The sequence below is a fragment of the Lissotriton vulgaris genome, chromosome 2_1, assembly GCF_964263255.1.
Source record: "Lissotriton vulgaris chromosome 2_1, aLisVul1.2, whole genome shotgun sequence".
Lineage (NCBI taxonomy): Eukaryota > Metazoa > Chordata > Amphibia > Caudata > Salamandridae > Lissotriton > Lissotriton vulgaris.
This window is the reverse complement of record NC_141687.1, coordinates 205,455,751-205,472,961: the sequence shown is the minus strand read 5'-3', so window position 1 is coordinate 205,472,961 and position 17,211 is coordinate 205,455,751. Positions and strand designations below refer to the sequence as shown.

General features: G+C 49.2%; 2 protein-coding genes across 3 annotated transcripts in view; one reads left to right on the top strand and one right to left on the bottom strand.

Annotated features, from left to right (window-relative positions):
• LOC147729836 (uncharacterized) overlaps positions 1-16,240 on the bottom strand; it is a 102,072-nt gene extending 85,832 nt beyond the window's left edge. Inside the window, exon 1 of the mRNA XM_086954036.1 lies at positions 16,084-16,240. The gene's annotated coding sequence lies outside the window, so the exon portion shown is untranslated. The remainder of the gene's footprint in view (positions 1-16,083) is intronic.
• The window catches only part of RAD51D (RAD51 paralog D), a 134,939-nt gene continuing 131,901 nt past the window's right edge, over positions 14,174-17,211 (top strand). For both annotated transcript variants that reach the window (XM_086954738.1, XM_086954739.1), the window contains exon 1: positions 14,174-14,286. The gene's annotated coding sequence lies outside the window, so the exon portion shown is untranslated. The remainder of the gene's footprint in view (positions 14,287-17,211) is intronic.

Here is a 17,211-nt window from a genome sequence, read left to right as displayed (position 1 = left end):
CCTGTTGAGCCAATCAGCACAGTGGCGAACCACCCAACTGCTGCACACTTATTATAATTATTATAATTATACTACACACGCCCCTTGCAGGGCGTGACTAGGCAAACCCCCGGCTGCACAGGCCCACAACCGCCCGAAGGACTACTGGGGCGCCGACACGAGTTCCTGCACCTCCCATGAGGTTACAGGTTAGGCTCTGAGGTTATGCTCTGGCACCCCCATGTGCCCGCTTAAGTACAATTTTTGCACCTCTCTTCTTCCGGATCGCCCAGTAACTCCGCCACAGCCCGTGCGGTAGCTCCCGCTGCTGCAAGGGCCCCCCACCACTGCTACTACTCTTTACCTGCAACCTTTGCTCAGAAGTGCTTCCTTCAGATAGAGGAGGACCAGGTCAAAGCCTACAGGCGCGAGATGAACACCATCTGCCACCAATAACCCCTGACCTCCAACCTTAGCTCAGCAGAGCTTCCGTCAGTCCAAGGAGCAAGACCAAACGACAGGTGCGGGGACACTTTCTACCACTAAGAGACCATATCTCCTGACATGAACATTACATGCCTGAAGGAGTGAAAGGCCCCTCTGTCACTGATCTGCCGATCCCCCCGGGTCCTTTCGCCAAATCAGCGTAACCATCCCCAGTTCGAGAGGCCATACTACCATGAAAAAACCAAGGGAGAGGAGGGGCCACTACTACTGCTGAATGCCCTTCGTATCATAAATAGGCTGTCCAGCACATGCCACCGGAACTCAACCCCTCACCTCCCACAAAGCGTAAGAGGACTACACCCAGGTGAAGTTACAGCGACGGCTGCAACCCCGTCCTCTGCACAATCAAGAAAGTGTGCTTACGTTGAACGCTTGTGCTGTTATCCTCAAAAGTAATTAGTATACAAGGGGGTAACCCAATAGAATCACAGGGACCTGGGTTCAATAAGTGTTAAGAGGAAGGGGTCCCAATGAAAAGTGGGAAACATATAATACACTTCACAAGAATTGATCTAAAGCAATTATTTTGATACACAGAGTTTTATTCAATATGGGATCCAGTGTAATTAATACACATAGCAAAGCAAACAGTCAACTGTATTCATGGTCATACAGGCCCCCAGGAAGGAGAAGGAAGTGATCGTGAGGAGGTAGGGGAGTGGTGGGATGGCGTGACAGTAAAATCAACAGTTCAAAATATTTTTCACGCTATGAATCACATAGCAGTAGGTGCCACAACCTTATGGCAACATTATGTATAAACAGGCATACAACACATAGTACAATGTAAATGCAATTTTTCGCATGTGTGGTTGCCGTAATTGAAAAAGCCGTCGACGTTTCGACCCTCTGAGACTGCAGGAAGATTTAACCTTGCTGCGGGGTCTTCATCAGGACCAAGGAAGGGGCAGGGGACCACATGGTCCGTAGTTTGCAATGTGGTCTTGTAGGTACTTAAACATGGGAAGGTCTGAGTCAGCATCGAAAGACGGCATTCTGCCAGTAATCAGTATTCAGTAAATGGAATTAATCCACAGTAGAGTCTGTAGCGTTGGTTCACTGAGCTCCGTAGATCGGCTGCCCGCGTACGGAGCTCAGTGAACCAACGCTACCGACTCTACTGTGGATTAATTCCCCGCGCAATTTGCCTTACTTCACTTGGACACAGAGTTGCCTGTCTAGCATTTATAATATACAATAACACCCCTACTAGCCGCCTCGCCGCAACATGGCCTCCCCGAAGTATCAATCACCATGCCTCCCTTTCTTACATTAAACGCCGGAGCACAAAAGCGACACAAACCTTTCCCGGAGCATCAGGGAGGCCGCGCACCGGAAATTTGGGTGAAGGGAAAGGGCGTCGTGCGCGCTCCCGCGGCTGGCCTCTGCACCCCCACAGTTCCCCCTCCAAAACAACAGGACGTAAACCCTCCCCGAGATGGAGCAACTCACCGGCCAATAAGACGAACCCGGCGACCACGGGAAACATCACCCCGACGCCAGACCGAGCTCCACACGACGACAGGCTGGGGGAACAAAGAAAATGTGTGTCACCCCAAAAGTGTGTCCCGAGCTGTAGCGCGACGTCCGGAGCGGCAAAGAGGCCTCCACGAAGGTGCAAGGGAGTAATAAACCCCCCTGAGGCTCCTCCTAGCTGCCCCGGACGTGCGTCAGCGACCCGCCTACCTCTACTGGGCGATACCTGCCCAGGTGAGGAGTGGCTGGCCACAAGGTGGGCGGGGGCAGCCCTCCGTGACTAGGAGCCCGCCCTCTTGATGGCCACTGCGTGGCCTCGGGCAAGCGCAAAGTCGGGGTACACGCAGGTAGAATGTGTCTACCCACTATTATCACATTGTAGATGTCGTCCACCCTGCCAAAAAGGTGGATCCTATTGAAATATGCTGAACTACAGCCAGAGTAATTTCAAGACAATGGGACACGTTCAGTCGCAGGGCACGTTGTCTGCTTTCCATTCCCAGCAGCTACGTGCAGGCAGGGAGGGGGCTTTATTATTTTCAACTGCAGCTGGGCCAAAGATAATAACCGAAGTTAATTGGCCATCAGTCCTCTTTTTGTTCCTGTATCCTGGCTGAGGGAGGTCTGGTGCCTCACACTCATATTCAAATGCAACTAAGAGGAAACAAAGGCACACATCTTGTTATCATATCTCGTCACAGGAACTTAAGAGAGGCATACTTTTGACTTTGTTCAGTCCCTGGATAAAAGACGTATGGATGCAATGTAAACATGTTAGATGTGTTGGTCTATGCCAGTACTAATTACCACTATTTCTTTCATAGCGCTATTCATCCCAACACAGGGTTTCAGAGCGTTTTGCATCACACAAAAACATTATACATTGATAATAAATCATGTGAGTGTACAAATCAACGTATTAGATGTGTTAAATAAGACAGTGAGGGTTACGAGGTGTAGGAGTCACGTGTCCTTCATAGCTCACTGTGCGATATTAGAAGGATTACAATTTATGAACTGGAAGTAACAAAAGGATCTGTGTTAAAATCAGTAACTTACCCATCTACATAAAATAAAAGTCGGCCATCTGCAGGTCACATGATGTGCTTAGCAGGTGACTCCTTAGCCCTCTATGGGACTATAATTCTTTACTGGGACTGAACAAAACACATCTCTCTCCAGCAAAAGCATTAACCTTTAGAGTAATTTTACCATTATTATTATTCTGCAGCAGGAGCCATAACCCCATAATATTTTTTAATGGAGACGGTTATGTTGTGAGGACCACCCCATGTAGTTGCGATGTAGGGATGTCCTCTATATTTGTCCTGAACACACCAACAAGGTGGTACTGCCCCAGGCGGAAGCGGGGTTTGGAAATAAATAAGGGTTGTGACCGGATGTCCGGAACAGGTCGGGTTATCACCACTACGAGTGTCAGCGGTCTTATTTATCTTGTTGTGGACGATCTAATCATCAGATCTAGCGATACGCACCAAAGGTTCCCCTGGCACATTACAACTGGCGACGAGCATGGTTCCTGTTCCTAGGACCCGCGCAATCTCTGTGCCTGCCTCCGTGCGATCGCTCCATTCCGGAGCGCCTCTACCCCGTCTGCAGTAGCCGCGGTATGGCGAGGAGTCATTGGGTGCCAGGCTCCCCAAGATTACGGTGAGCGCCCCCCACCCACCAGCGTTTCTCCGCTACATGCTCACCTCCACAGTGTGTGCTCCTGGCTCTCTTGTGCTTTCTTCCTGTGCCCGGAGAGGTGTTCGGCCGTGTCTGTGTGCTGCCTCAGCACGGCCCAGTGCACGTGGTCTGTGCATGCACGCACGCCTGCCGTGAGCGAGGCTCAGCCTGGTGCCAGAGTCTCGGTGCCGGTGGCCTCCAGGACTATGTGCCCCTGTATCACCGAAGGGCGGGGAGACCTCAGGAGTTTCCTCTCAAGAAGACAACACATAAAAATAACTGCTAAACACAAAACAAATAAAAGGAAATGAACAAATAAGGAAGGGAAGCCAAAATAGATGGGGCACGCGTGGGCTGCACTTACCGACAGTGGGAATTTCTACAGGCAATTAAGTGGCTGGATAGCACAACAGGGGCATCCCAACTGACTGGAAGTGCACACATAAGGAGTACAGTGCTGAGACGTGCTACTGCACTGATATCCAGTCGCGCTGTTTTCGCTTGTGCATCCCCGGTGGGGCTGAAGCACGCAGAATGGTGACTGGTCCACCCGTGGAGGCTTTTGTGGTCGATGGTCCGCCATCTGTGCAGGTAGCCAAGTGGAAGGACTGGCTGGAGCGCCTCAAGACCTACTTCAAAGTGTTGGGCCTGAAACCCGAACGCCAATGACCCATGCTGCTGCACCTGGGTTGGGGAAATCGGTGGTGGAGACTGGGCCACCTTACACGTATGCCACACTCAAAGCTGCACTGACTGCGTACTTCGAGCCTCAAGCCAACCCAGACTACGAACGCTCCCTTCTACGCCAGGCACGACAGCTCCCCGAAGAGTCAGTGGACACATTCTATGCCCGGTTAAAAGAGCTGGTGATTACTTGCATGTACGCCGACGACGAGATTAGGGTCCAATTCATTCAGGGGTGTTCGTTTGCCAAGCTACGAGAAAACATACTCCAAACCCCCGGAATTTCCATGGTGGATATCTTGACTATGGGTCGGTCCAAACAATTGTAGAAGGTGCGCGCCCACATAAAAGCAGCCCTCCAACTGCAGGCAAAGACAGAACCTGCAAACGTGGTGGTGACCGAATCCCTGGCAAAACCCTCCACAAAGAAGCCTGAGCGCAGCAAACTGCCTCCAACATCCAGGGCATGCTACACGTGTGGAGGAGTCTACCCTCATCAAGGCCCGTGCCCTGCTCAACGAAAGTGGTGCACAGTGTGTGGCAGGTTCAATCACCTGGCAAAGGTATGCCGCTATGCTGGGCAAAGAAGACAGCGAGGCCGTCAAGTCAATGCCATGGATACCCCGCAGACGGGAGGAGAAGAAGAAATGGCTGATGATGACGTGCAAGGCGCAGTCCACATTATTCACGTCCTGCAACCAAACGATGCCCCAGAAGGCGTATACCAAAATGTAGCATAAGTGCCGCCGGACACCCAATTCAGGGGCTCATCGATACAGGAGCCTCCATAAACATGATGGCGGAGTCAATACTAAGGATCCTCCGAATACAGCTGAACCTGCGGCCAACTTCCACACAAGTGTTTGCATATGAATCTACGACGCCTCTTCGGTTGGCAGGAGTATTCACCACAACCATCTCCCATGAGTTACAGTTCACCCGTGCCAAGATGTATGTCACCCAAGAGGGGTCCGAGATGTTGCTGAGCTGCTGCACGGCGGAACACCTCCAGCTAGTGGCATTCGCTGTGCACCAGGAAGATGTTGAATCCTTGGTGGAGGATTTCAGGTCACTTTTCGAAGGCATAGGGTGCCTCAAAAATCACATGGTCCCTCTCCAAGTGGATCGTTTGATCTAGCCAGTTGCTCTCAAACACAGGCGAGTGGCTTTTCATCTACGAGCAAAAGTGGAGGAAGAGTTGAGGAAACTAGAGGCCGCGGATATCATCGAGCGGGTAGAAGGTCCGACCCCCTGTGTATCTCCCATTGTGATAGCACGAAAACCTAAGCAGCCTGGTGAGGTTAGGATCCGCGTGGACATGCGCCTGCCGAACAAGGCAATTAAGAGGGAACGTCACATAACCCCAATGGTGGATAACATTGTCGCGGAAGTGAGTGGTTCGCAGTGGTTTTCGAAGATTGACCTACGGGCCAGGTATCATCAACTGTTATTGGATCCCGAGTCGAGAGCCATAACAACTTTATCCACACATGCGGGACTGCGCAGATACAAGCGTCTCAGTTTGGCAGTCTCCAGCGCAGCTGAACTTTTTCAAGAAACCATCAGAGGTGTGCTCTCCGGACGAAGAGGAGTCATCAACGTTAGTGGTGATATTTTGGTGCATGCACCCACTCTAGAGGAATACATGGACTGCCTCTGAGATATATTCCAAAGGTCTACAAGACAGCGGTCTCACCCTCCATTGGGAGAAATGTGCATTTCTACAAAAGGAGGTAGCTTTCTTCAGATACCATTTTTCCCAGCAGGGAGTGTCGCCGGACCCTGCGAAAGTCTGTGATATTCATACCACACCAGCCCCCACCACCGTTACTGGTGTGAGAAGCTTCCTGGGCATGGTCACATACTATGGCCGGTTTATCAGCAACCTCACGGCACCATTAAGAGACCTCACGAAGAACGCCACCACGTGGGAATGGGTCGCTGTGCAGGAAAAAGCATTCCTGGACAGCAAACGTGCTCTCTCGGCTGATTCCACGTTGGTCTACTTCAACTCGACCTGTGAGTCGGAGCTATGTGTTGATGCAAGTTACATTGGACTGGGTGCAGTGCTGTCACAGAAACAATCGGACGGCGAGTGGGCCCCGGTAGCATATGCCAGTCGCGCCCTCACAGACACTGAACAGCGGTATTCACATATTGAAAAGGAAACTATAGCAATTCACAGGGTTTCGTCATTTCCACCAGTACCTGTATGGTCAGCCATTTACAGTCCACACAGACCACAGACCGCTAATTCCCCTCTTCATGGGACTCTCGTAAAAACCTCCTCCAAGAATCAAGAAGTGGATCCTACAGCTACAGGAATACCAGTTCAATGTGGGCTATTGCCCAGCGACGAACAATCCAGACGACTTCCTGTCCAGGCATGCAGGCCAGTAACTAAGGAGGAGGAAGATGAAGCAGACGAGGTTAAAGAGTACGTCAAGCTGGTGGTTGTACGATCTCGTCTCTACCTGTCTTGTTGGAGGACATCATAGAAGCAGCCAAAGCGGAAGTGGATGGGTGCTGGGTGATGGCGATCTCGGCAGTGGAGTCAGGACGGTGGCATCTCCTCCTCGAGAATTTGACATGCAGAACTGAGGAAGCGCAAGCAGCCCTCAAGGCCCTGCATCATGTCCGCATGAAACTGGCCGTCTCCCCCGAGGGATGCTTAATGAGGGGTGCCCGCCTGGTAATCCCTAGAGCAGTATAGCAAATGGTGGTGGATCTGGCTCACATCGCTCACCAAGGAATAGTCAAGACTACGTCCCGGCGGCGCTGCAAGGTGTGGTTCCCTGATCTAGACCATGTCGTAGAGCAGACAATCCAGTCCTGCTCCCTGTGCAAGGCAGTTGGCCCAGCTGAACCACCTGCACCGATCATGACAGAAGACATACCGCCTCACCCGACACTGAGCAAGTGCCGACTTCGGGAGTCTGCCAGATGGAAGACACATGCTCGTGGTAATAGACGATTTTTCAAAGTATCCAGAGGTACAAATTCTGGACTCTTATTACAGCCAACAACACAATACCACGGATCGAGAAGGTAATGGTCACCCATAGCCTCATTCGAGAGCTACGTGCACACAACATTCTGCCTTTCTCGAGTCACAAATTCACTAGCTACGTCCAATTCTGAGGTATTCGAATGAATGAATGAATGAATGAATGAATGAATAAAATATTTAATAAAGCGCGCGATGGCCGAGCGGCTTCCTGGCGCTGGGGACCTGATCAAGAACTCGGCAGAGGGGACCCAGGGAAGATTAAGAGGGGAATGCCTGAAGGAAGAGGAAGGTTTTAAGGGCTTTGCGAAAGTGGGAGTAGATGGGAATGGAGCGAATAGAGAGAGGAAGGCTATTCCAGAACTGGGGGGCAAGGACTGAGAATCGGGTTCCCCCGGTTCTGGATTTGCGGAAACGAGGGGTGTGAAGAAGGGAGAGAGAGGAAGAACAGAGGGTGCGGACAGGGGCATGAGAAGAGACAAGAGTGTTGATGAACAGGGGTGCGGAGCGAGAGTGAGCCAGGAAAGCTAGACAGGCCAGTTTGAAAAAGGATCTGAGACGGACAGGGAGCCAGTGAAGTGATTTAAGAGCCGGGGTGATATGAGAGGATTTGGGGAGGGAAAGGATGAGACGAGCGGCTTGGTTTTGAATGGCCTGTAGGCGGCGAGATTCGTAAGCAGGTATGCCCACGTACAGGCCATTCCCATAGTCAAGGCGAGAGATGACGAGGGCCATGACTATGGATTTGAGAGCATCAGAGGAGAAGAAGCGGGAGATTTTCCGGATTAAACGGAGGGAAAGAAAGCAGGAGGACACAACAGAGCTGATCTGACTGTGCATGGATAAGTCATGACTGACTTTGATGCCAAGAGTGCGGACAGAAGAAGAGGGAGCAGGGGGGGGACCAAAAGAAAGGGGCCAATGTGCGGGAGTCCAGGGGTTAGAAGAGCCACCGGTGAGAACAAGTTCAGTTTTATCTGGATTGAGCTTCAGTTGGTTAGCGCACATCCAGTCGGAAATGAAAACTAAAGTGGAACAGAACTTGGGAAGAGAGTCAGGGGAGGAAGAAAGATCGAAGACGAGCTGAAGGTCATCTGCGTAGTTATACACAGAGACCCCCAGCTCAAGAAGAGAAGTGATGAGGGGATGAATATAGAGATTGAAGAGGAGAGGGGAGAGAGAAGAGCCTTGGGGAACTCCGCAAGTGACAGGACGGGGAGGAGCGGAAAAACCGGAAAGATGAACTGCCTGGGACCTATCCTGAAGGAAGGACGCCAGCCAGGAAAAGGCCACGCCCCGAATGCCCGCTGCGCTGACACGGTCGAGAAGGATGGCATGGTCGACCGTGTCAAACGCAGCGGACAAGTCGAGAAGGACCAGAGCTTGGGGGAGATTGGAATCAGCCTTCCCCTTAAGCTCATCCAAGACTGCGAGGACCACCATCTCCGTGGAGTGGCCCGGGCGAAATCCTGCCTGGTGGGATGCAAGGAGGCTGTTCTCCTCAATGTAAGAGGAGAGGCAAGAAGTGACATGAGCCTCGAGGATCTTGCCAAGGTAGGGAAGGAGAGAGATGGGACGGAAATTGGAGGGAAGAGAGGGATCTAAGCCAGTTTTCTTTAAAATCGGAAGGACTATGGCAGATTTGAAAGAGGAGGGGACAGATCCAAGAGCCAGAGAGGAGTTAAGGAGAGCAAGAGGAGGTCCAGAGCAAGTGGTGAAGAGGGTTTTAAGAATGCGTGCTGGCGCGCAATCCATGGGGGAACCGGACTTGATTTTGATCAGTAGATTTAGAAATAGTTCAGTGGAGAGAGGAGGGAAGGAGGAAAAAGAGGAGGGAGGATAGATGGAAAGACAGGTGGGGCGGGGTGGTGGCAGTGTGGGAATGTTGGCTTTGATCTTAACAATCTTATCAATAAAAAAATCGTTAAGTGAAGAACAGAGGGACTGTGAGGGAACCGGACTGGGGGTGGAGCGATCAGAGGTGGCAAGATTGTAGACCAGAGAGAAGATTTCACGGGATTTGTTATTCGCGAGAGCTACTCTCTCAGAGAAATAGGCGGTTTTAGCCGCCAGGATCGCTTTTTTATATTCAGCAAGGAGTGATTTGTATTTGGCGCGCAACAAGGGGCAATAGTTCCGTCTCCAGTGGCGTTCCGACCGCCTTAGGTCGAGTTTAAGGGTTTTAAGTTCTGGAGAGAACCATTTGTGCGCGTCATGAGGACGCATCGCCTTGATCTTTTTAAGCGGAGCGACAAGGTCGCAGGAAGAGGAAAGCCATGTGCCAATGGCATTGACCTGAGAATCAAGAGAAAGATTGGTAAGGGTAGGGACAGATGAAGCCAAAGTGAGCGAGAGAGAGTCAAGGTCCGTTCGATTCCAATTGCGGGTTGAGATGTTCTTAGGGAGGGGAGGCTTGTCAACCACTCCCAGGTGGATGGCAAAAGAGATGGAAAAATGATCCGACCAGACGCATGGGGAGACAAGAGGGGGTGAAACAATGGGGCGAGAGGACCAGATTTGGTCCAAGATGTGACCCTGGACATGAGTGGGAACTGAGATATGAGAAGTGAAGTTTAGGCATTGGAGAGTGCCTGAGAAATCTTTCGAGGGAAGGTCTTCCCTGGGGTCACCCGGCCAATAATTAAAGTCGCCGAGCAATAGGACGGAAGAATTATTGACCACAAGGGTGGCCATAAGGTCCTGAATGGAGGCTACAAAAGAGGGCATAGATTGAGGAGGACGGTACACAAGGACAACAGTGAGGGGGGCAGGTAGATTGAGAGAGCGGGCCACTAGGTAGTCCACATTAGAGATAGGGGGGTAATTAAGAAGTTGGAATTTGAGGGTTGACCGAATGATCATCGCCACCCCTCCCCCCACCTTGCCATCCGGACGATCAGCCCGGAGGGCATAATAGGTGTCGGGAAGAATGGCTAAGAGGTCGGGAAGGGAGTCAGCGGTGAACCAGGTTTCGGTCAAAAAAAGGAAATCTGGGGAGTCGGAGGTAAGAAGATTAAAAAGAGCCGTCTGATGTTTGGCCGCTGAGCGGGTGTTAAGCAGTATGGCAGAAGCAGCGGCAGAGGCAGAGAGGGAGGAGGAATAGGAGGCAGAGGGGGGGTCAGCAGCTAGGGGGGTAGTGCTGGTGGGGCTAGAAAGAAGCAGAGTCAAGTGAGGGGGAGGAGAGACGAGAATACCAAGTGTGTCAAGGTGGCGCAAGAGTGGAGGTGAAAGTGGGGAAACAGCATTGAAAGCTAGGAGTTGTGCGGAGGTATAAGCTACAAAAAGGGCAGGGGGTGTGGCCCCTGGTCCCGGCCTGTCGCGGACGGGCGCAGACGGGCTTAACTTAGGCGCAACTTCGGCGCGCCTTCGTCGCGCCCGCTGCGCGCGTCCGCTGCGCGGCCGGGACTGGGTAACCATTAAGTAGCGACACATGGGGGAAAGAGTCCGGGGGTGTGGCAAGGGGGGAGGGGCCAAAGAACTGCAGCGCCGAGCCCAGACCCGCCCAAGATGGTGGAGCCGCCCGTCCCACTCCAAGAGTCAGCAGGGAGGGGGCGATCAGCGGTGGCGGTCTGGGTCAGCGAGCAGGACAGGAGCAGCCAGGAATAGCAGAAGCGCTGGCTCCGTAGCGCCAAACAGCGAAGCAGGTAGGCGGGCTAAGAACAAGTAGACAAGTGTCCAAGTAATTTTAAAAGCAGCGTTGCTCCCGGAGTCGCCTCGGGAGTTCTGGTGAAATGCAGGATAGGCGCGCTAACAGCTGACCGCCTAAAGTACTTGACGAGGGGGGAGGGGCCATCACAAGATCACACCCCGGTGGCCCCAAGCGCATGGGGAAGCGGAATGCGCACCTTGAACAAAGTACTGAGGATAGCGACTGCCAAGGGGCAGAACGAGGAGTGTGTCCTGTACACGTTCCTCAAAGAATACTGGCTGACACCCCACTCCACGACCATGGTCAGCCCTGGGTCGCTGTGCATCCACCAGATGGTGGACGATGTCATCCCTCATGTGACTCCATCTTCCAACCTGCGTGATCAAGTTGCCGAATGGCTCCAGCTACGACTGCCCAAGAATGATCCCATGTGAAGGCGACGGCATGCGAAGAGACGGACTCTGGCAATCGGCGATTTGGTGTTGGTAAGGAATCAACACCCACAAAGCAAATTCTCACTCACGTTTGAACTGGACCCTTGGGTCATACAGGCAATCAAAGGCACGATGGTCACTGCCAGGAAAGGTGGTGAAACAGTCACGAGGAACATTTCACACTTCAAGAAGTACCAACATCCTGTGGCTCCCAGCGCTGAGGTACCCAGTCTGGATGATGTTGGATCCACTGTCCAGTCTGAATCAGAGGGCACTGGGCTGCCCGACCGACAGGGGCTGTCTCCACCTAGGGCTTTCGCTACCAGACCCTCGATGACCCTCCAGGCTGGAGACTGCCGAGATGAGACAGGACGTCAATGAGGTCTGAGGTACCATCTCCGCAGCAATTCTCCAGTCGCCTCGACTGTGAGGTTTCGTATTGGACTAATTGTTTTGCAGTGGGCAGTTTCTCTGTTATCCATTTTGCATCTCTCTCTTTTCTCTTTTGTTTCTCTATCCCATCCAACTGTTTTGACGTCCTATTTGGTTGTCAACCAATTTGTGATAAAGGAGGAATGTTATGTTGTGAGGACCACCCCATGTAGTCTGGGATGTAGGGGTGTCCTCTACGTTTGTCCTGAACACACCAAACCAGGCGGAAATGGGGTTAGGAAATAAATAAGGGTTGTGACCGGATGTCCGGGTCAGACCGGGTTATCACCACGAGTGTGTGCTGTATCATTTATCACGCTGTGGCCTATCTAATCATCAGACCTAGCGGTACGCACCAAGGGCCCGATGTAGGTCGGTCGGTAACGGCCGAAAATCGGTATTTTCGGCCGTTACCGATCGGTAAACAGGTGAATGGCATGTAGGGGGCATTATTTTACCGAATCGGTAAAATTACTGATTCGGTAAAATAAAAAAAACGGTAAATTTACCGATTCTGAGCCACCCATATGTAGGTGGGACTCTTCAGAGTCCCAGGAGCCTTAACGAATCAGTATTTTACCATCAAATCCAATTTGATGGTAAAATACCGATTCCGGTGTGCATGCACATGTGTGCATGCACACCTATGCCATGTGACAGGCAGACCTGCCCTTAGGGCAGGTCTGCCTGCCACATGGCACCCGTGCCTGTTTTGGGGGTGCCAGAGGGTGTCAAAGTGACACCCCCTGCACCCTTGTGAAATTCGGTATTTACCGATTCGGTAAATACCGAATCGGTAATGCCCATTCATTCCTATGGGCTTCAAAGCCCATAGGAATGAATGGGCATTACCGATTCGGTATTTACCGAATCGGTAAATACCGAATTCATCCGATTCGGTATTCCAGCACATCTGGAATACCTACATGTCGGACCCATTGATTTACCGATTTTAAATTACCGAATCGGTAAAAATCGGTAATTTAAAATCAGTAAATCGTTCCTACCTACATCTAGCCCTAAAGGTTTTCCCTGGCACATAATAGAGACTTTGCAAACAGAACAGATCTACTGCCTGAGAAGTCCCCCCACCACTTTTTTTTTGTTTAAGCCTTGTGCCCTAGGAAGAATAGGTTTAGACAGAGCTTTAAGTAGGATGAAAAAAATAGGGGGTCTTTCAAAGGGGCTTGGCGAATTAATTATGGGAGTGGCTTAAAAACATGTACGCTAAGTATATGTTCTTATTATAGTATACCACCCAACTGGTATTTTGCATTTGGTGTCACTGCATCCAGATATATTATGCCGCAAGTATCATTACACCTACAACAAGCCAGGACTATTGGCTTTGTCAATGGTTGTTAGTTGCATAAGATAAGTAAGAGACGTATGGCTTCGTTGTATAGAATAATGAAAACGCTTCAGTTCTGAAATGATGAGACTGAAGGAACTATAACCAGTCTCTTAGAAATTACATCAAATGCAGTGAAGGGTGGCACTGCTACTGATTACTTATTAACCCTGAAGGTGAGGACAAAAATGGACAGCCCGATAGTGACCCGTTTCAGCACCTGCTTTTTAGCTGCGGCAAGACCCGGCCCGTTTAAAGCCCTAGGTTTAGACACAGGTTAGGAGAGTTAAAAAATAACATTACGTGATAATTTACTGTTTTGGAGACATGGGTGGTAATTCCTTTATTTCTGTCTCAGTTATTAGTGCGACAAAGGGATGTGTCCCCCACTATGGGGATTGCCAGGTGTTCTACTTTTCCTTAAGGAAACGGAATATCTCTAATAAAAGTAACAGAACCTGGCTCCAATGTGCAGTCGAGATCTTTCCAGGGTGCCTTCGAGAACGAACACCATGAATCCCACTGTCACGAGCCGCCTTAGCCCCTCCTAGAACGAGGAAAGCAGCCGAAATAGCGCTCTCTACTGGCAATCAGGATTAGAACATTCATCGCTGAAGCATCACTCCCATGATCACCAGCCTTCTCATCCCCACCCCTGCCGATACTCTTCCATTCAGGACAGGCGGCAGCAGCCAGGCTTGCCCCCTCTCCTCGCGGTCTAAACAGGCTGTCGCCACACTCAGTCAACAGACGTTATACCAACACAAACTGCTGACCAGCAAGCGCCAGCCGCCTTCTAAAACTCCAGAAAAGTTCGACGACTTTGGCACATGCACGCGCAGACGCCACGACCAATCAGCAATTCATAACACCTCGTAGCGCACTAGGATTGGCTCAGATGTACATTTGAGGCTCCAATTATTGATCATCTTACACATGAGCAGTAGTACCTCCCGCTCTCTGACGACTGGCAGAGTATATTCTGCCGTGAGATTGGCTAGTCACCTGGACAAATGACACCCATTAAAAGATCAACAGCGGACGAGAGAACTTGTGCTGTGGTTTCCGGATAGTCCGCGTAAGTAGCGGGCAACTGGTCACCATATACCTATCGGTGGTAAAGTGTATTGTTTTATATTGTGAGAAGTAGAATGGCGTTACCGGCAACACATGGAAATAGGCAACCGAATAATGTACTGACTGGATCCTGTCGGTAGCTAGGTCTAAGGGCATTCATTTAGCGAAACAGGAACTGCACCAGGCTTCAGGAAGAATTGAAGACTGTGATTATTTGGACATATTGCCTGACTAGTTGTATGGGGAATAGAGAAAACCACCGTAACTCTGAGGACGGGTGTTGGTTTTTAGGGGTGTGTGATTGAAATGGAGTGATCAGCTCTCGGCTTGGCAAGTTATGAGGAAGCGCACAGAGTTTCCTTGTACACGTCTGTATATGTTGCCCTCCCCAGTTTACCCTTACACCGACTCGCTTACTACAGGGGCTGGTATGAACACGGTACCTACCAGTAATATTTACTATCCTCAGTATTACACGTTCTGACCAAAATTCATACTTTTGAGGTATACCCTTCTCAGAAGAAAGAAGTGGGGGCATTTCAGCAGTCTTCCTGACTTTACCACCCTTTCCGAACGTCATCGCCATGGTGTGATGTTGGGTCATAATGACTGTGTTTATGATAAGGAGGACTAATGAGAATGAAAATGACAAGTAAGTAACTGGGGTATTTAGCTTATGTCCCTCATCTCAGACATTATTTTTGAGGAACACAAACGTAATGCCAGCCTCACATGTTAAATGAAAAGAACTTACTGCACATGTTTGCCATTAATACCAAACTAACTTTATTAGTGAAAAACATTAATATCTGCCAAGAATTGCAAATAATTATCTAAAACCGCATTCAGCGTATTCTTCCCAAAACAACGACCTTGCATTCCCAACTCCTTAATTCTATATTGGCGCTTTGAACCTACGCATATGAGAAGCTTTTTATCCTTGTAGTGTCCTCACAGGTTACAAACGTATGGCTGAAGATCAGAAAGGTTTTAAAATATTCAGAATATATGGTGAAGGCTCTTTTCACATCCTAGAAGTGTAACTATTTATCCTGCATAGAAGCTAAAGTAAAAAAGACAAGTAACAAGACCTCCCTCTTAATTTCTGGGACCCATGAAAGTGATCTTCGGTATAAACTTAAGGTATGGTTTAAAAATGATCCAGTCTTCAAGAATTCTCAAATAAGGTTATATAGGATAGGACCCAGTTCCCCAATCCTTCTAATCACCAAGGAGTTAACTAAGTCTGACTTTTTTCAAGATCCTCAATCGTATAATGTATGGACATGAACCTGTGAACATTGACCCAGACCAGGGCCTTCCAGAGCTGTAAGATAAGTTCCAAAACTTGCTGGTATAGCAAACTACTCCGAGCAGGAGCGCATTGGTACTACATTTGTCATGTTTCTGATGGAAGTGTCAGGAGATTTCTTAATAAAGTCACCCATTTTCTGACGAATTTTTCCAAAGGTTTCAGGTATCACCTCCTCATCTTTATGTTTACCTCTTAGATCTGAAGAAGCAGATGCCATTTTTTCTCCCTCATTATTGGAAGATCACCATGATCTGGAATCTAGTGTGAAGACTTCTGTTTGGGAGAAGGTGGCTGCTGCTTTGAGGACATGGTTTACTGAGGATCTGTCTTGTCCTGTCCTCAACTCCACCTTAATCATTTCCCTTTGTCTTCCTTGCCCTCGTAAAAGAAGAAGTTTACCTTTTAGGATGAAAAATCCTCTCTACATTGTATCCTTTCCTAGAATTGTTCCCTATTGTTTCATTAGAACAAATCAACACTTACCTCTTCTTTTCAATACTTAAGAAAGATTGTCCTGCATGGGATGGAAAGCGAATCTATGCAGATGAGCACAGCACCTGATTTCCATCCAGCATATGCGTCCTTTGTCAGAAAGTGGAATTTCGTATGTTTGGAAAGGAAATGTGCTGCCTTCCGCTTCAGTTAAGCACCCGACCTCTTACTTTTATAGCTGCTCACTCCCTCACTTCAAAGGCAGTTTTTGGTGCCCTTCCAGCCTATCGGGGATCTTTGCCACCTCTTCCTGAAATTCTCTCCTCTGCGTTACTCAACTGTATTACTCAAACCAGACGTCCCCATGCCCAGCTCCTGGAGGAAAAAGGGATGATTAAATGGCAAGACAATGTAATGGTGAATAATAAAAAAGCAAAACTAAAAAAACTCAATTAGAGAAGTACCTTATTTCTAGAAATATTATTTTTAAAACCTTATTTGCATTTATGATCTACAACTGAGAGTTGTTAGTACAAACTTTATTAAACAAGGGACGTATCAGCTGTATCCAATATTAAAAAAAAAAAAAAAAAAAAATTATGGACGGGGACATCTACAAGTTCAAAATGATGGTACAATGAATTTTATGAATCGGGATATTGTTTTGGTTTTAATTAACTATACAATAAAGATATTTTTCACTTCATTTTATTCAACATAATATATTAAGCACCTCATTTCGCTCTGCTGTTGATTCACTCACAGCCCTATTCCATCTCGTTCTTAGTGCCATAGCCGTTTATGAATGTAGCTCTGAGCAGGGCCTACCTTTTTGACTTCTGTTGCATTTTTTTTGTGTTAACCTGCATTAGGAATTTTTGGTTGGCTGAATTTTATATTATGTTTTATTATGGGTGTGTTGTGAGTTCTATTTTATCTTTCACCCTTAAACTAGGTTTCTGTCATTTGCTAAACATAAATAAACCAAAGAATGAACAATTTTTTGTTGTTTGTAATTCTCCTTTTTCCAGTTGGAAGCGTGTCTGTAGTCGAAACCAACAAATCCCTCGACTCCTCACAGTCCGGCTTCCGAGCCAAACACAGCACTGAGACCGCACTCATCGCAGCAACAGACGACATTCGTACTCTACTGGACAATGGTGACACCGTCGCCCTAAT